Raw genomic sequence first — 18,447 nt, forward strand, 5'->3', positions numbered from 1 at the left:
CAAATAATATTCCATTATATGGACGTAGCACATTGTAGTCATCCATTCATCAGTTGACAGAGATTTGGGTTCTTTCTACTTTTGAATTTTGAATAATACTGCTGTGCACACTTGTGTACACATTTTTATGTTAACGTATGTTTTCACTTCTCTTGACTATATACCTATGAATGGAATGGCTGAGAACTATCAGACTGTTTTCCAAAGTGACACACCACTTTGCATTCCCACAGGCTGTGTATTAGGGTACCAATTTATCCACATCTTTGCCAATACCTGTCATTACCTGTCCCTTTGATTTCAGTTATCTTACAAGTTTTGAAATGACATTTTTTTGTAGTTTTAAGATGGTATTTCATTGTTCATATACTTTAGTTAATGGAAATTAACTGATAAACTCTCAGATACCTAATATCACATGTATTCTTTGCCAGCTAGTAATATGAGGCATTCCTACTACTTCTCATTACATACTCAAACTTCTTGGTAATTTTTAAACATATAATAAAAGAGATATAAAATCATCCTTGATTTAATCTGGGTTTTGATTACTTTGCAATCTTGGAAATTTTTCATACTTCCATATATATGTAGCTATTTAATAAGGCATTAACTGTAGGAATTCTAATAATTTAAAACACACATATCAGGTAGTAAAGACACAATATTAAAAAGTTCAATTAGGTCTGAGGTTTTATAGACCATGAATTAATGGCATCGGGGGCCCCACAAAGCTAATTAATTTGCTTAAAGTAGTTAAACAAGAATATGGCCAAGTCAAGACTACCTTTAAAATGATTAAAGATGCCAGCATGACAGGGCAATATGATTATATAACTAACAGGCCCAGAATGCAATTGTTAGGGTGAGGTCATGGTTTTGCCTTGAACTGACAGATTTGGGAACAGAAAATAGGCAAATAAGGAGGCAAGTAAACCTAGCTGAAGGTCAATGAAAGAGGTACAATGGCTGCTTCCACTTAGGCATTTTTATTTAAAAGACATCAATATTATTGGTTAGCATTTTTCAGCAATGCCTTTGAACCAGACTATGTGTATTAGTACGCTTTCACACTGCTGTAAGAACTGCCCGAGACTGGGTAATTTACAAAGGAAAGAGGTTTAACTGACTTTACAGTTCAGCGTGGCTGGGAAGAAATCAGAAAACTGACAATCACGGTGAATGCTGAAGGGAAAGCAAGGCGCCCTCTTCACAAGGCGGCAGGGAGGAGAAGTGCCAAGCAAAAGGGGAAAGATTCCCTTATAAAACTATCAGATTTTGTGAGAACTCGCTCACTATCATGAGAACAGCATGGGGAAAACCGCCACCATGATTCAGTTACCTCCCCCTGGTCACTCTCTTGACCCAGGTGGATTATGGGTGTTACAATTCAAGATGAGATTGAGTGGGGACACAAAGCCTAACCATATCACTCTGTTATACTGTCTCATATCGTTGTCACAGCAACTATATTATATAGGTATTAGCCCCATTTTACAGATTTGAAGACTACTGAAACTTAGAGGAGTTAAGTAATTTCCCAAAGATCACACAACGAACAAGCAGAAGAACCAGAATTAAAATCTGGATCTTGCTTTCTTAGAGGTTGGTCCTCCCTCCCTGCAGCCAATGGGTATCTGGAGAGCCCCCTCTCCCACTAGCAGATGGGCACAGTGATATGCCTCGGATCTTGTTGATCCCCAAACCACTTCGATGATATGAGAGAGAATGACAGGCTTGAGGTCAAGGAGTGTGAAAAATAAAGTTTGTTCTTTATCTAACACTGGTCTTCTTCCCTCAAGATGAGGAAATCCAACACCCGTAAGTTTTTTCACTATGTGTTGGGACTGTGTTAAGAAATTTACATTTAAAAATTTACTAAATCTTTGCCGTTAGGTAGGCACTATTAGTATTTCCATTTTGGAGATGAGTAAATGGAAGCACAGAGGTAAAGTGAAATCTGCAAATTCCCACAGGTACTAACTGAAGTGGCAGAACCACTACTCGGATGGATACCTGTCCAACTCCTTTACAACCTTCCACATCCAGATATCAATTAAACCCTTGCAGGTAATTGGAATGCAAACAAGTATAACGGCACATCATATTTTGTGGATATTCAAGTTCCTCCTCTGTAAAGGTAGGATAATAACTTCCAAGCTGTAAGAAGTCTTGGGTAAGGTTGAATGACACACCGTAAAGCAATTAACACATCAACCAACTACTTTCAGTGATCCTGAAATAAATGTTCTGTTCCTTTTGAATATATGCCATTTCAATCATTCATTCGTTCATTAACAAATATTCATTGAGTGACTCTAGGTAAGTAGACTCCAATTAACTGGGTTAGTAAATAAAGCCTGTACAGATGATTGCAAAACTTCTATTTCAGTTCCCCTCTCCCTTACCCGAGCAGAGAAGGTTAGGCTAAAGAGCAATCTCACTTTTTGTTAAATAAAATAATGAATAATACTCTAAAGGCTATGCTTGGGAGACAGTACAGCGTAGAGAAAGGGTGCTGGAAAAGGAAGTAGGATACTCTGGGCAAGCTATTGAATCTTTCTGTTTTATTTTCCTCATCTGTAATATGCAAATGAAAACTAATTGCATTGTAGTGGAAATTAATGAGTTAATATAGCTGAAGCATTTTGAAGAGTGAGTGGCAAAAAAGTAATTGCTCCTTATGTCACCTGTTAGAGCTACTGCCTGGGTTTTAGACCCGGCTCCGCCATTTTCATGATATGTGGTCTTGAGCAAGCGACTTCTCCTTTTCGAGTTTCAGTGTCTCTGGCTAAAATCTATATTGATAAACCTTAAAAAGTGCTTACTGAGCAATTACTCTTTACCAGATATTCTTCTAAGCACTGGAGATAAGGTCATAAATAAAATATACAAGGGCCTTGCCCTGACAAACTTGGCATAATAAGAAAGACAAAATAAGCAATGAGCATATAAACAGCAAACTACTTTCTTATGAAATGTGTACAAACATAACAAATCCAGGAAGACACAGGACAGAATCATAGGTTGGGAGTTGCAAGAAACTTTCCATAGGGAAGATCCCTCCTTAACCCCAAGAGATTTGTGTTGAGACAAATGGTAAGATGAAGATAGCCATGCAAAAATCTGGGAAAAGACCATTTCAACCGGAGGAAACTGCAGTTGCAAAGGACAAGCAAACAGGTATTTTGCTTTGTAAAAAGAAAGCCAAAGTGTGAAGCAAGCTTAAATTTACCTCCTTCTTCTTCCAGTTTCTATTTTATATTTTCAAAAATCTCCAAGCTTTAAGATGTAATTGACAAAATGGTACACACACACACACACAGACATGCATATACACACACATATACATATGTATACACATATATACCTTTGTATATACACACATACACACATATACACATACATGTATACACACAAATATATATATTCGGCCTCCCAAAGTGCTGAGATTACAGGTGTGAGCCACTGCACCCAGCCAAATGGTTTATATTTATGGTGTACAATGTGGTGCTTTTATGTATGTCTGCAGTTTGAAAAAATTAACTCAAACTAATTAATATATCTACCACCTCACATACTTATCTTTTTGTGGGGAGAACATTAGAGATCTACTGTGTTAGCAGCTTTTAAGTTTACAAGACATTAGATATTATCTATTAGCTGAACAATAGACCCACAGAACTTGTTCATTCTAACTGTAAGTTTATTTTTCACATTTTAATACTAAAAAAAGTATAACAATTTTTGCAGGATTTATTGAAGGTAAAGTGAGATAATGTAAATAAAATATCAAGTATGGGATTTGGATGTATTAAGTGCTCAGTGTATGTTTTCACCCTCCCCTTAGTTTGGGTTGGTGTTAATAACTCATAATCTAGCCTAGAAATGGTACACACATACTACACCTACATTTTACAGAGAACAGGCTGGTGTGGTGCTTTTCTCATTTTGTGAGTACCACTTATTAACATGCTAGGAGGGATGCTAAATGACTGAAATCTCTTTGTGATTTGTCTTTCCAATCCTGTTCTGATGTAAAGGTTTAATTCCCAACCCTGTCATCATCTCCTTTTTAAAGCTTCTTGCTTAAACTGGCACAGAGTCAAATGCTTCTAAAAAAATGAATAGGTACCAGAAAAAATAAAATTAGATGTCAGTGCATTAAACCTTTTTCTCCTCACGGCTGGTCATCACAAAATATCATAAAATCTGTCATAATAAAGGGCAATACCTTATAAATGAGCTGATGAGGCGTAAATGGATGGAGAAAATTTATATTCAATCAGCCAATGGGATGAGCAAGTTGTTCCTTTGACAATACCCAACTTTTTGTTGTTTATGGACAGGTGAGTGTAACACAGATAGAAAGAGCTCAGGAAGAAAAGCCAAACAAGAGTGAATTAACCGTGTATGCAATGATTCCAAATTGACCAGTGACTTAGGAAGAATTAATACTTTATCTTTAGGGTTCCAAAAAGCCGTCATCTGGCATTTCTGTTAATTTCTACATTTCAACACCTCTTAAAAAGTCATGGTATTGAATGCTTTAAACTTCAACATCATTTTGCAATGCCTAGTAATAGGTAACAATATGTCACTCATGCTTTTATTGTGATGAGTCTGATGATGGCAGTAATAACTACTTACTGAGTGGTAGCCATATGTCAGGAATCTTATGAAAGACGTTCACATTCTTGGCACAGAGAGCAATGACCATCCACTCTCTTATTTGTTCCCCTGCACCTGCTAACTTGATGACAGTTGGGCAAAGCCATATGACTAGTTCTGGCCAACAACTGTGCTGTGTGTCACATCAGACTAGACAGTGAATATAGGCAGCTCTCCAGTTGATTTCTTTTTCCTTACATGCAGGGGACTCTTCAGCTGTGAAGGCCTTCATCAGCCCAAGTCTGTGAGTTATTATACGGGGCAGAAGCTCTGCCAACTGCATTATGCATGAGACATAGTGACAAATAAATCTTTGTTGTCTTAAACCACTAAGGTTTGAACATTCAATTGTTACTGAAGCATAACCCAGCCTGTCCTGACTAATATAGTAATATAAGATAATTGAATTCCTCCAAACAGCCTCAAGGAAAGCACTGTGCTAATCTCTTTTACAGAAGAAGAAACTGAGGCACAACCAGTAACTTAGTCAGACTTAAACAGTTGTTAAGTAGAGAAGCTTAAAACTGATACCAAATTTGAGGTTATGGAAACTCAACTTGCAAAGTGATGGGATGATATTTATTTCTAGACTGCCAAGGTTCAAGTCTGGGAACAGGCCAGAATTAAGACATCTTGGATGGATTACCTAACCTCTTAATTCCTCACATTTTCTCAGCTAGAAAATGATGGTAATATTAGCGTATGTCTAACCAAGTATATTATGAGAAGTAAGTAAGAGTGTTGATAGATGGGAAATGCATAGAATTGTGGTTGGCATATAAAGCTCAGGTATTACTGCTATTGTTAATTATATCTATCAAAGAACCAGAAATAAATCATTTTTCAAAGGAGAACATTCTTACATGCTAGAAGCCCAAGCCTCTATTATTTTACAAATTATACAACTGATGCCCCAAAAGTTTACTAAGTTCTTCAAGGTCACAAAACAGAAGAAAACCCAAACCTCATTTCTTCACAGTCTGATGGGTTTTCCACTTCATTTTGCTTATTCCCACTCTAATGAGGTCAACACAGAGGAAGAAGATGGGGCTAAAAATTTTTCATCGTTTTCAAACTGATCTGCATATGGTTGGTTTCTTCCTCTTTCCAAAAGTGCTGATGAGCACCTTGCTTATCATCTTAAACAGTGCAGTTTTATGAAATATAGCAGACCAATGGAAAGCTACACTCATACTAATGAAGGAATTAATTGTTGCTGACTTGAAGGCGATACCCTCTACTCCATATGTCTTCAGTGTGGCATTTTGACATTTGCTGGCTGTGTTAAGATAGTGGTAAAGTAGTGGAAGTTCAGCATCCCAAATAAATAATGTAGTCTTCTTTAAGAAAAGACAGAAGGGAGGGAGGTCGGAAGGGAGGGAGGGAAAAAGAAGAGAATGAAACCAAGGATGAAAAGAAAGAAATGAGAAAGAACAATACTACTGTCACTGTTGCTCTTCTGGAGTGATAATGTACCTTCTAGTCTCATGTTGGAGACACATCTCTAACAGCAGCTGTTAATTGCTGTTGTGGGCATTTAAACACTTCAAAGATACATTAAATCTTACTATTCCTGTAGTTATGTAAGTGACATAAATTAAAGAAAATTTTCTTTTGCAAATACTGTGACGCTTGTGAGTTGCCTGCTTTTATTTTTTCTCTTTTCTGGTATTAGCTGCTCAAAAGATTGCAAAGAATTTACTTCATAATATAGCATTTTATTTTACTTTTTTCCCCAAAATTAGTCTACTGCCTGTTTCATCACGTTGACAGCCTGTTTCTCCATGTCTGGGAGCCTTCCCTAAAACTATCATCACACACTATCTGTTTAGATTTCTATAAACAAAGAGACAGCTATTAGACACCTGGAATAACGGAAGATTTGAGCTGAACCCTGTTCAATCTCCCATTTTCTTCTTTCAGCTACTCCCCCAGCTGACATTTAGCACTGGTGAAGTTGACATTATTGGGAGAAAACTTGATTTCAAAACTGATTCCCAAACTATGGTAACAGCATTACTTGGATCTCTGGTATGTAATAGGGTCTATTTTGAGAAGACATTTGAAAAATGATGAAAAAAGTTCACACTAAATCCACAGAAGACTTGAGTCTCATAACATAGTCAGAGTGACGGCAAATCAGTTGTTTAATTGTTAACTTTTCTCCTATGTGTCCTGATATAGTATAAAGGCATAGAGTTCCTTGATTCAAACATGTTGATCCATTCACTTACCAGTTATTCACAGAAACCCTGTCAGATACCAGACATTGAATTAGTCTCTTTAGATATAAAAGTAAGAGAGAGCTACTTGGCTTTGTGAAGCTCTCATTCTAGAGAAAGAGAGACTGATAAGGTATAAAACCATAGTTTGTTCATTCAAAAAGTAGTAAATATGATGATAGGAATCAAATAAGGCCTAGTAATTATAAAATGATAAAAGTTGTTAAGGAAGGGTCAATTAAGGGCTCTGTAAGGAGGAATGTCTGGGTGGAAATCATCAAAAGGATGCATGAAGGGCTCAGGAACACATAGGACCCCTAAGGAACAGGGTGGGTTAAGCCCTAGGATAGGGCTACGGGATGGAATCAACAGAATCAGTGATGTGGTTGGCAGTTACACCTATTTCACCTGCTGAGAGCTCCCTGACTCCTTTAATTTAGCGACGTATGTGAAATGAGCTCAAGTTGAATTTCAGATTCTGGGTGTTTTGAGAACTGTGGTTTATTTGATAGAGATTACATATTAGATAAGTTGCTTGCCCATTTGTTCATTCATTCAGCAAATATTTCTGAATGTGTACTCTGTCCTAAACCCTATAGTTGTGTCTCTCCAAGAGTGCATGTATGGCCCCTCATGGAATGTTTAAAAATGCAGATTCTGGACATGCAGAGGAAGGATTAAGGAGCCTAACTCTCTTCATGTAAAATCTGGGAAATGAAATCTTTGAACAAGATGCCTAAAGGTGGTTCTTCTTTACACAGAAGCCTGGGATTCGCTGAGCAAAAACATATTTTTCATTCATTTGGGAAGAAGAAGGAATCCATGAAATTAGTGGAGGGATCTTGAGACTGGAGTTTTAAAAGGCACACAGTAAATATTGCATGCATGAACTGGAGTCCAGTCACATCTCACCCATCAACTCATCTGTGGTTGTAAGTTACTTCTGAAATTCAGTTTCCTCAATTTAAAAATGGGGTGATATTGTTACCTATACATTTGTGTGGTTGTATGGCTGAAAGGAAATGATCCACCTTATGCTCTGGCATAGAGTAGGCATTCAATAAATGCTTGTTTTTGCTATTTCAATTCTTCCTGGAACTCTCCCTGTTTAGGTTCATTGACAGACTGTTAAAGAGAGATGTTAGAGGAAATATAATACACACACAAACACACACACACACACACACACATACAAATTACATGAGAATATTAGGCTCTAAAAGTTAGGATATAAATAAAGGGAACATTAGTGGTAATAAATATAACTCTTCAGTTATCTTAAAAAGTCACTGCACACACACACACATACAAATTACATGAGAATATTAGGCTCTAAAAGTTAGGATATAAATAAAGGGAACATTAGTGGTAATAAATATAACTCTTCAGTTATCTTAAAAAGTCACTGCTTTAGAGACCTACCTAAATATATGACTTCACTGTATGGTAATTTCAGGATTTGGAATTCAGAATGTAGCCAAGTCAGTAGCATAGATATAGAGTAAGCTCTTACCATTTATCAAAGGAGTTCAAAACTCTGCCCAAAATAAATAAATAAAATTTAACTTTATAATGTAAAAAACCAACCGTATTTTAGTATTCAGTAACTTATCCAAGACTCAGCACATTTTTCATTGCCATCTTACTTGTTTCCTTGATTATTTTATAACCTTAAATTGTCTATATTTCATAGTAGGTAAAGAAAATTGAATTTATAAAAGCAAACAGAAAAAAAAGTGGCCAGAAGGGCCATCGGGTCATTTCACAAACCTGAAGTACATAATTGGTCTTCAAAATCTCTCCACATAACCATCTGGAAACATGTGTCTAACACCATACAAAATCATAGCAGTCTTTCATCCACGGTGCGGAAGGACCAGGGAAAAAGGAGAGGTGCACCCCCAGATGAGCACCACCTTCTCCTGTCTCACCCACATCAGATAAGACCATCTCTATTTTTTTTTTAATTTATTTATTATTATTCAACTTTAAGTTGTAGGGTACATGTGCACAACGTGCAGGTTTGTTACATATGTATACTTGTGCCATGTTGGTGTGCTGCACCCATCAATTCGTCATTTACATCAGGTATAACTCCCAGTGCAATCCCTCCCCCCTCCCCCCTCCCCATGATAGGCCCCGGTGTGTGATGTTCCCCTTCCCGAGTCCAGGTGATCTCATTGTTCAGTTCCTACCTATGAGTGAGAACATGCGGTGTTTGGTTTTCTGTTCTTGCGATACTTTGCTGAGAATGATGGTTTCCAGCTGCATCCATGTCCCTACAAAGGACACAAACTCATCCTTTTTTATGGCTGCATAGTATTCCATGGTGTATATGTGCCACATTTTCTTAATCCAGTCTGTCACTGATGGACATTTGGGTTGATTCCAAGTCTTTGCTATTGTGAATAGTGCCGCAGTAAACATACGTGTGCATGTGTCTTTATAGCAGCATGATTTATAATCCTTTGGGTATATACCCAGTAATGTGATGGCTGGGTCATATGGTACATCTAGTTCTAGATCCTTGAGGAATCGCCATACTGTTTTCCATAATGGTTGAACTAGTTTACAATCCCACCAACAGTGTAAAAGTGTTCCTATTTCTCCACATCCTCTCCAGCACCTGTTGTTTCCTGACTTTTTAATGATCACCATTCTAACTGGTGTGAGATGGTATCTCATTGTGGTTTTGATTTGCATTTCTCTGATGGTCAGTGATGATGAGCATTTTTTCATGTGTCTGTTGGCTGTATGAATGTCTTCTTTTGAGAAATGTCTGTTCATATCCTCTGCCCACTTTTTGATGGGGTATTTTAAAGCTAACACCACTCAAATCCATAGTTTGCTAAACCACCACAGGATTATTTAAAATCCCCATATGGCCATCCCATTGCTAGCATAATACGATTTAACAATGATAGCAAATAAATGATGAGCATGCACGGGAACTCAAAAAGGCAAATGGGAATGTGGTAGGACTCAAAGCTGCAGCTTCAGATTGGCACTGTTACTTCCACCCATATACCTTTGGCCAAGAAAGTCATGTGGCTAAGCCCACTGGGAAACAAAAAAACATGCTTTGTACCCACTGCCTTAAATGTGGCTCTGATAGCAGCCACCTGATAAGCTTCTCCACACCAAGCTGGTACCACCACTTCAAAAGTGCCCCAGCCGGACATTTACACTACTGTGAGGTATAAATCTTCCAAGCAGACTCCAATTCTCATATAATGAACTATTAAAAGGCAATCAGGGTAACCCAAGCAAAGAGGCTGAAGTAAAATATGCCAGTTGCCTGTCAGGCTAAAGAACATGGCAAGAGAAGGAAGGGTGTGCGGCCAGCAAGGTATCAAGCAGGTCATGACATCCATAGAGTGCCATTAGGAAGGCCGCCTAAGTCAAGTTCAAGAAGTCACTGGCAGAAGACTTCTACATCAGATTCCAGAAGATTATATACTAGTCAGAGGCCATCAGCCTAAGGCTGTCAGATATTGGCTGGCGCACAACCAAAAAGAGTTCAGCTCCTTCTTCACTCAATTTGTCAAGCACACACACGTTCCCACCCTCTAAACCTGTATAAAATATTAGAGCAAGCTGCTGGAAGAGGCTGAGGTTAATTAAGAGATGGAGTGATCTGAACCAAACCAAAGTTTCTTTGCTAAATAGACCATTTAAATATTCATATAAAATTATACACTTAGTTTTGTGGATTTGGACAGACAGAAAATCAGTTATAAAGAAAACAAATTAGGTATATTTCCCACTGAAAAGCCTAGTTGTGGTGTAAAAGAATTTGGTTGTCTTACAAATAATGAATTATTTTGTTAATATCTTACATTATTTCTATGATAAGTACTCTTATAATTCATATAATTTGTATATGACAAAGCGAGATGTAGGGTTAAGCATCTGCCGGAGTGTTTGGTTACAAAGAACAGAATTCATTCAAGATGGTTAGGCAGAAAGAAAACTAATACATGGAAGAGAATTTTTGGAAGACCATGAGGAACAGGCTCTTAGCTAAACTTCCAAGAGAAACTAACAGAACCACACATCATGCTACCCCTTCTGTGATCAGAAAGCTGCTTCTCCCACTCCCAACCACAGAATCCCACAGCATCTTCAATCTCCCAGATCACCAAAGTGAATATTGCATGCCCTGCTTATTTTCTCATGGAATTAACATCCAAAATCAAATTTCTCAGAGTTTGATTGGTAAGCCTAAATCATAAATAAATTCCTTAACAATAAGGAAAGATATATGTATATTGTACATTATAAAGGCAGGAATTGCACTGTGGGGAATTATTAAAATGTAGAATCTTCAAAAATTATGATTACCCACAATGAAAAACGCTCATGACTGTAACTTGCCTCATGGCATAATGTTTCCACCTAGGGATTTCACCTATACAGACTGTGAGCAGGGTTCCCTATGATCTGACCCTGATGACCCTTATAGCCATGGCTCAAATCTGCCCTTGTCTATAGGAGAGTGGCCGTTTTCCCATAAGCCATGCTAGTTCTCACCTTCTTGCTTTTGGTAATATTAGGAATGCCTCACTACCACCTCCCACACCAAACATGTACTTTTTTTAAATTTTTTAATTTTGTTCTTTTTACCTGAAGTTTACGCAACCTTTAGGGTTCATGTCTTCCAGGAAAGTTCACCTCCTTCAGGAAGGGTTAAGTGTTCTATCTTTCTGTGTTTCTTTTCTTTCTTTCTTTCTTTTTTTGTTTAATACTTTAAGTTCTGGAATACATGTGCAGAACGTGCAGGTTTGTTACATAGGTAAACAGGTGCCATGGTGGTTTGCTGCACCCATCAACCTATCATCTACATTAGCTATTTCTCCTAATGCTATCCCTCCCCACCCCGTGACAGGCCCCGTATGTGATGTTTCCCTCCTTGTATCCTTGAACACATCTTTCTATGTTTCTATAATGTAGTAAGTAGATTCTGTCACCTCCCTTCTGGGTTACTTTCTAATTGTGTGTGTGTGTGTGTGTGTGTGTGTGTGTGTGTGTGTGTGTGTTCATTCCAAATGCAGATTGAGATCTTTGAGGAAAGACGGCCATGCATTTTTTAAAAATTATTTTTATTCTCAAATCCTATTCTAGTGTTTGACATATGATGCCACCCAATCAATACTACTGAATGAACCATACAGAATTTCAATATTGCTGCTGAACATGGTTTGAAAACATCAGGCTAGGAAGGAATTAGAGAGGTCTTTGGGAGGTGATTAGGTCAAGAGGACTCCACTCTCATAAATGGGATTAGTGCCTTTCTAAAAGAGACTGGAGGAAACCATTCTGTCCTTTTCCCGTGTGAGAGTTCAGTGAGAAGGCATCACCTTTCAAGCAGAGAAGGAGCCCTCACCAGACACCAAGTCTGCTGGTGCCTTAATCTTGGACTTCTACACTCCCATAATGGTGAGCAATACATTTCTGTTGTTTGTAAGTTACCCAGCCTAAGGTATTTTGTTATAGCAGTCCTAAACCCAAATGCACAAACATGTTCACTGTACCAAAATAAAAAATGTCTCAGGTGAAGAAACTAAGACATAGACATTATTTCATTTAGTCACTGTGGAATGGATGGTAGGCAGCAGGGAAAAATACTTAATCTTTAAATATACAGACTCTCCCATAATCCTGGCTACCTTCACATGATTACTTTGTGGCCCTTTGCATTTTCAGAAGATGGCTTCCCCTGTGTGTGTGTGTCTGTGTTTCACTCCACATGCTTCTCCTACAACGTGACTGGCTCTTCTCCAACCAAGGATCAGGGTAGCTGTATCTTTCTCTTGAATTTTCTCAGGTGCATGTTACTGCTCTGTCCAATAGAGCATGATTTAATGATGTTATGTAACTTCCGAGGCTAGGTCATATTGTGGACCTAGCTCTCTCGCTGACATACTGCTTGGGAACCCAGCCACTATGTTGTGGAAGTCCCAGATTAGACCCTGCAAACCCTAGCTAAAGTTTCAGCCAAGAACTAGCACCAGACACCAGAAGTGTGGATGTGCATGCCTTTGGACGATTCCATCTCCCAGCTGATACTAAGTGGAGCAGAGACACATTCCAGAACTGAGCTTTACTGAAATTGCAGGCTCATGAGCAAAATAAATGTTATTTATTACATAGCCAAAATAACAGGAATTCTATCATATTAACATTACTTCACTTCATCCAAAATGAATGGTCATCAGAACCCAAAAAGGAGTTGTGACATAATTAAAGGGATCTGAAGACATCATCTTATCAATGCCCTAAAGTAACTTGATTCCAAGCTCCAAGTCACTCACGTTCTTAGATTGACTTAAGTGTTCCTGCCTTCCCCATAAACTTTATATACCACTATTATAGCAACAATTACCTGTATCCTCTGTGGTATTTGCATTTCTGTTTATTCCCACTGGAATATACCCTTCAAGGATAACCAGTAAATTTTTCATTCTACGCCATCAAGCATAAGGCCTAGAATATATTAAGTGCACAAACTGCTGAGTCACTTACCAAATATGGGTAGTCCTAAAGCTGAAATCTCTTCACCAGAGCAGAAGATTTGAGGAATATGGTTCTGAAAAGAAGGGTCAGAAACATGTGGGTCAAATTCCAGTTTTTCTTCTTGGCAGTTATGTGGCCTCAATAATGTAATTTAAGCCTTATATGCCTCAGTTTATTCATCTGTTAAATGGGTTAGCAATAACAGCTAATACTGTTGATCATGAGAATGATATACCACAAGGCATTTACAGTTCTTTGTAACTTATTTGGGACCTACCAAAGAAAGAAGATATTATAAGTAGTGTATTAATGTACACACAAAAACATTGACTTGTGAGTTCCACAGATCTTGGGGGTTTCATAAGAGGATTATTGATAACTCTAAATAACCCAGTATATAAAACTCTGCATAGCAAAATACCTGATACAAAGTAAGATGTCCATAATTATTAATTATCAACATCATTACTTTATGTGTCACATATACTGATATTTATCCAAGCTTCAATCTTGCTTTCTTTTTCAATAATAAACTCTCAATTTTTGTGTGTGGAGACAATGTGTCCAGGTAAAACGAGCATTTTGCAATCTTCCTCACTGTTTATGATGGCCAGGTAATTCAGTTATCTTCAGTGCAGATGTCTCCTAGGGACTTTGGGGAAAAGTGGTAATCTCAAATCGTGTTTGAAAAGGCAACACATTCAGCCCAAAGTGTATGCTATCAGTCTCACTTGTAGCTAAGGATGGCCGTGAAATACAATTCTGTCAATTTGGGCACATCACATTTCTCCTGGGTATCTGAGAAAAATTTGCCTGTCCTGGCATGGACACCCCCTTCTTCCTTACTATATCCAGCTTATTTCTACTCAAAGTGTGCCATGGCTTGGGTAACTTGGGCAGCAAACTCTGCGACTGAGATTAGCATGCAGAGAGCTTGTTAGGAGTTCTCATAGGATCTTAACTTGAGGAGCAAAGAAAGGAAAGTATGACTGGGCACAGGAGGCAAGAGGAGAGGTAACTTTCTGTTCAGTGTGAACAGAAAGTTCAGACAAAGCCACAAGGTGCTCTCAAGATAAGATGACCCTTCAGTATTATTCCATGTTGCACAAAAAGGACTGAGCTCTATGCCAATCAGTTATTGGATGATGCCATTTCAGAAAAGGGGCATGACTTTGAGCTAAGACAATTCCTGTGAGGGGTTTACATCTTAGGGCTTTAGGCTTGCAGACCCCCAGAATGGAAAGCTGAGCAGAGCCTCACAGCCTCACAACATCCAGAGCGACTGAAATATGAGGCTGGAGGTCCAGCAGCCATCTTGAAAGGCTGAGGCAAGGCGGGGCACGGTGACTTATGCTTGTAACTCCAGCACTTTGGGAGGCCGAGCGGGGCAGATCACCTGAGGTCAGGGGTTCGAGACTAGCCTGACCAACATGGGGAAATCCTATCTCTACTAAAAATACAAAATTAGCCGGGCGTGGTGGCAGACACCTGTAGTCCCAGCTACTCAGGAAGCTGAAACAGGAGAATTGCTTGAACCAAGGAGGCAGAGTTATAGTGAACCGAGATCGCGCCATTGCACTCCAGCCTGGGCAACAAGAGCGAAACTCTGTCTCAAAAAAAAAGAAAGGATGAGGCAAACAAGTGGTCATCACTTAGCATGACAACCATATGCTAAGCCTCGGTGGGCAGAAAGACAGGAGGATCTTGAGATACTGATAATATTGTGAAGTCATTTCACCAACCCTGGACTCTAGATTTCTTATTATGCCATAAATGTAACTTAATATTTGCTGAAATTACTATCTATCTATCTAGCTATCTATCTCTGATACATTGTTATCATTGTTTGCCAAAAACACATGTATAAAAGTAAAAAGAAAAATATGACTATATTTGCCAGTATTTTATTTTCCAAGATCCACCCTTGCAGGCAATAGTTTGTGTAGACACTAACATACTATTAATAATATCTTTTTACTTCCCTAAGAAGTCCTCAAAGTCTCCATTGTGACTACTCGGCACTCATGGTATGCCACATGCATGTCAAAGATCCTGTATATTTCCTTTTGTACATTCTTCTGTACTCACTCTTGTGTTCCCTTATTGTTTCCTGTGTATCAGCCAGGTCTTCCCCCAGTTCTACCACTATAAGACATCTGAGAACAGGTTTGATATCACAGATAACATTTGTATCTTCCTCAGCTTAAATGTGCAGCAATATAGAGTATATAAAAGTGATTGATCAATGTTTGTTGTAATAAACTACAGCTTTAATAGCACAATTGTAAATATATGGTAGATCTTCAATAATATGATAAGTAATAAGGTATTCTGTCTCTTAAAAGAAACAGAATAAAAGGAGTATAGAATTTGATTGTTAATCCCCTTGGAGTGAGCCTTCATTTAATGAAGGCAGACTGTATTTGTGCACCCTACTCCCCTCTCCTGGCACCTAAACCATCCAGACTGAATATTGTGCTTTGTTTCAAATGCCCTTTGAAAGCAAAAGGAAATCAAAGGCAGTGACCCGATGTGCTCCATAAATGATCAGTACGGAGTTCTCATCAGTAGTGAATAATGCACAGACAACAAGGAGGGTGGTGAGAACATTTGCTTCGTGCATATGTATGGAGGGCAGCTACTCTGCAAGGGCCCAAGGACAAAGTGCTATAAAGACCTTCAGACAGTGACCTTGGCCTGACTTTTCTCAACTGTTCCTTTTAAACTAGATATGAGAACTTACCAGATGACTCTGAGTGCCTAAATTTGTAAGTGAAGAAGGTAGGAGGTGAGCAGAAGGGTGCCCACCTCAGTACAGAGGCAGCCAAGGACAAAGAGCCCAGAGCTTTTGATCACAACATCATCAACAGCAGCAAACCAATATTCTTCAGCCAAAACCCATTTTCCAATCTCGCTAGCCAATTTTATTGGCCCATTTCTGCAGAAAATACGATCTGAAGTAATACTTCCATGCTGAGGATTTATTGGGAGGTATAATGGTTGAGAAGAAAAAAGGGCAGAAAGAGAGAGAAAGAAAATCCAAATTGGCAAGTAGGTTTTCAAAAACAAAATATGTCAGATAAAGAAATCAAGCAAAATGGGTCAGATGTAGAAATTAAGAAGGAGTACTGTAGATTTCCTGAATGTCTTGTCATAGTTTAAAATTTTAATCTTCCCACCCTTCAAGAGTTATATTCAGAGTATTTGGCATGTGGCTTTTAGTTTAGGGTTAAGGAAGCCTTTCCTGAGAAATCTGAGTCCTACATTAGGAGAAGAGCTTAGTGATAGATCTGGGAGAGAAAGAGGAAACCAAAAAGACTCACTTTTCTGGATGCCACATTCTGGTTCTCAATACAAAACCTCCTTTTACAAGACATTATATATATATTATATATGTATATAGTATACATATACAAAAGATATTATACATCTTATATATAAAGTACATATATGTTTATATATAATACATAAAATATATAAATACATATATAATGAATATATATAACATAAAATACATATATTTTATGTATATTAGACTGATATATACATATTAGTGATATACATAAGATATGTATTATTTATTTTCTATATTATTTATGATATGTAATTATATATTATATAATATATAACATGTATATATGTTACATATATAAGTTATATATATTAAAGCAATATATATGTTAGTATATATTTCTCATATATATATATATATATATATATATATATATATAAGAGTGATTGCCTAAGCAAGTATATAAACTGGCCAAATTGTGATGCTTAATACTGATTTGCTGCAGTTGATACTATCATAATCCAAAACATTAAGCTATTTGGCACAATCTTTTTAAAGTGCTGAAAGAAACTATCAACCTAGAATACAAACCAAACACCCCTTAAAAATAAAGATGCACACTTTTACTTTCACCAATAATGGCACTTTTGCTTTCACCAATAACACATTTACTAATTCAAACCAGCCCTTCTACTGAGGATGATAAGAGTATGTCCAACAAAGGACTCATACCCAGAATATAAACTCTTAATTAAAAAAATTCAATTAGAAAATGGAAATAGGACTTGAACAGGCACATTACCAAAGAGAATAATAGATGCCAAATGCACACATGAAAATATTTTCAACATTATTATTCATTAGGGAAATAGAAATTAAAGGCACAATGGGATAATGTCACATACCTAGCATAATAGCTAAAATTAAAAGAGAAATATTAAGTGCTAGCAAGGGTGTAGAGAATTTTAACCTATTGACTGTCTCTTTCCTTTTTCAGCTGCATTTTTCTATTAAGTTGATCCATTGTTTTTTAAAATTTCAGATATTGTATTTTTCAGTTTTAGAATTCTCATATGGCTCTTTTTAATAGTTTTTGTTTCTCTTCTGGATATTTCCTATATTTTCATTACTAGAAGCATATTTTACTTTATTTTATTAAGCAAAGCTATCATAGTTTTTATTACCCTTTTGAAAAACAACATCTGGGTCATCTCAGGGTTGATCTCAGTTGAAAGTCTTCTAAAATTGAGTGAATTTGAATTGTATCCAGCATGTTGTGAGACTCCGGAATTCACTATTTTTCTTTCCTTTTTTTTTTTTTTTTTTTTGACACAGAGTCTCCCTTTGTCACCCAGGCTGGAGTGCAGCGGTGGGATCTCAGTTCACTTCAGCCTTTCCCCCCTCCCCAGGCTCAAGCGATTCTCCTGCCTCAGCCTCCCGAGTAGCTGGGACTATAGACATGTCTCACCACACCTGGCTAATTTTTTTTTTTTTTTGTATTTTTAGTAGAGACAGGGTTTCACCATGTTGGTCAGGCTGGTCTTGATCTCCTGGCCTCAAATGATCCACCCTCCTCAGCCTCCCAAAGTGCTGGGATTAAAGGCGTGAGCCACAGTGCACAGCCTGCTATTTTTCTTGAAAAGATGCTGATGTTCTGTTTCAGCAGAGAATTATTCTGGTAGGGCTTAAATTGCAAACTGTTTCTGAGGAAGCAGGCTAAATTTTAGTTTAATTCTTTTATTTTTA

This window comes from Chlorocebus sabaeus, chromosome 2 (assembly GCF_047675955.1).
Source record: "Chlorocebus sabaeus isolate Y175 chromosome 2, mChlSab1.0.hap1, whole genome shotgun sequence".
NCBI lineage: Eukaryota > Metazoa > Chordata > Mammalia > Primates > Cercopithecidae > Chlorocebus > Chlorocebus sabaeus.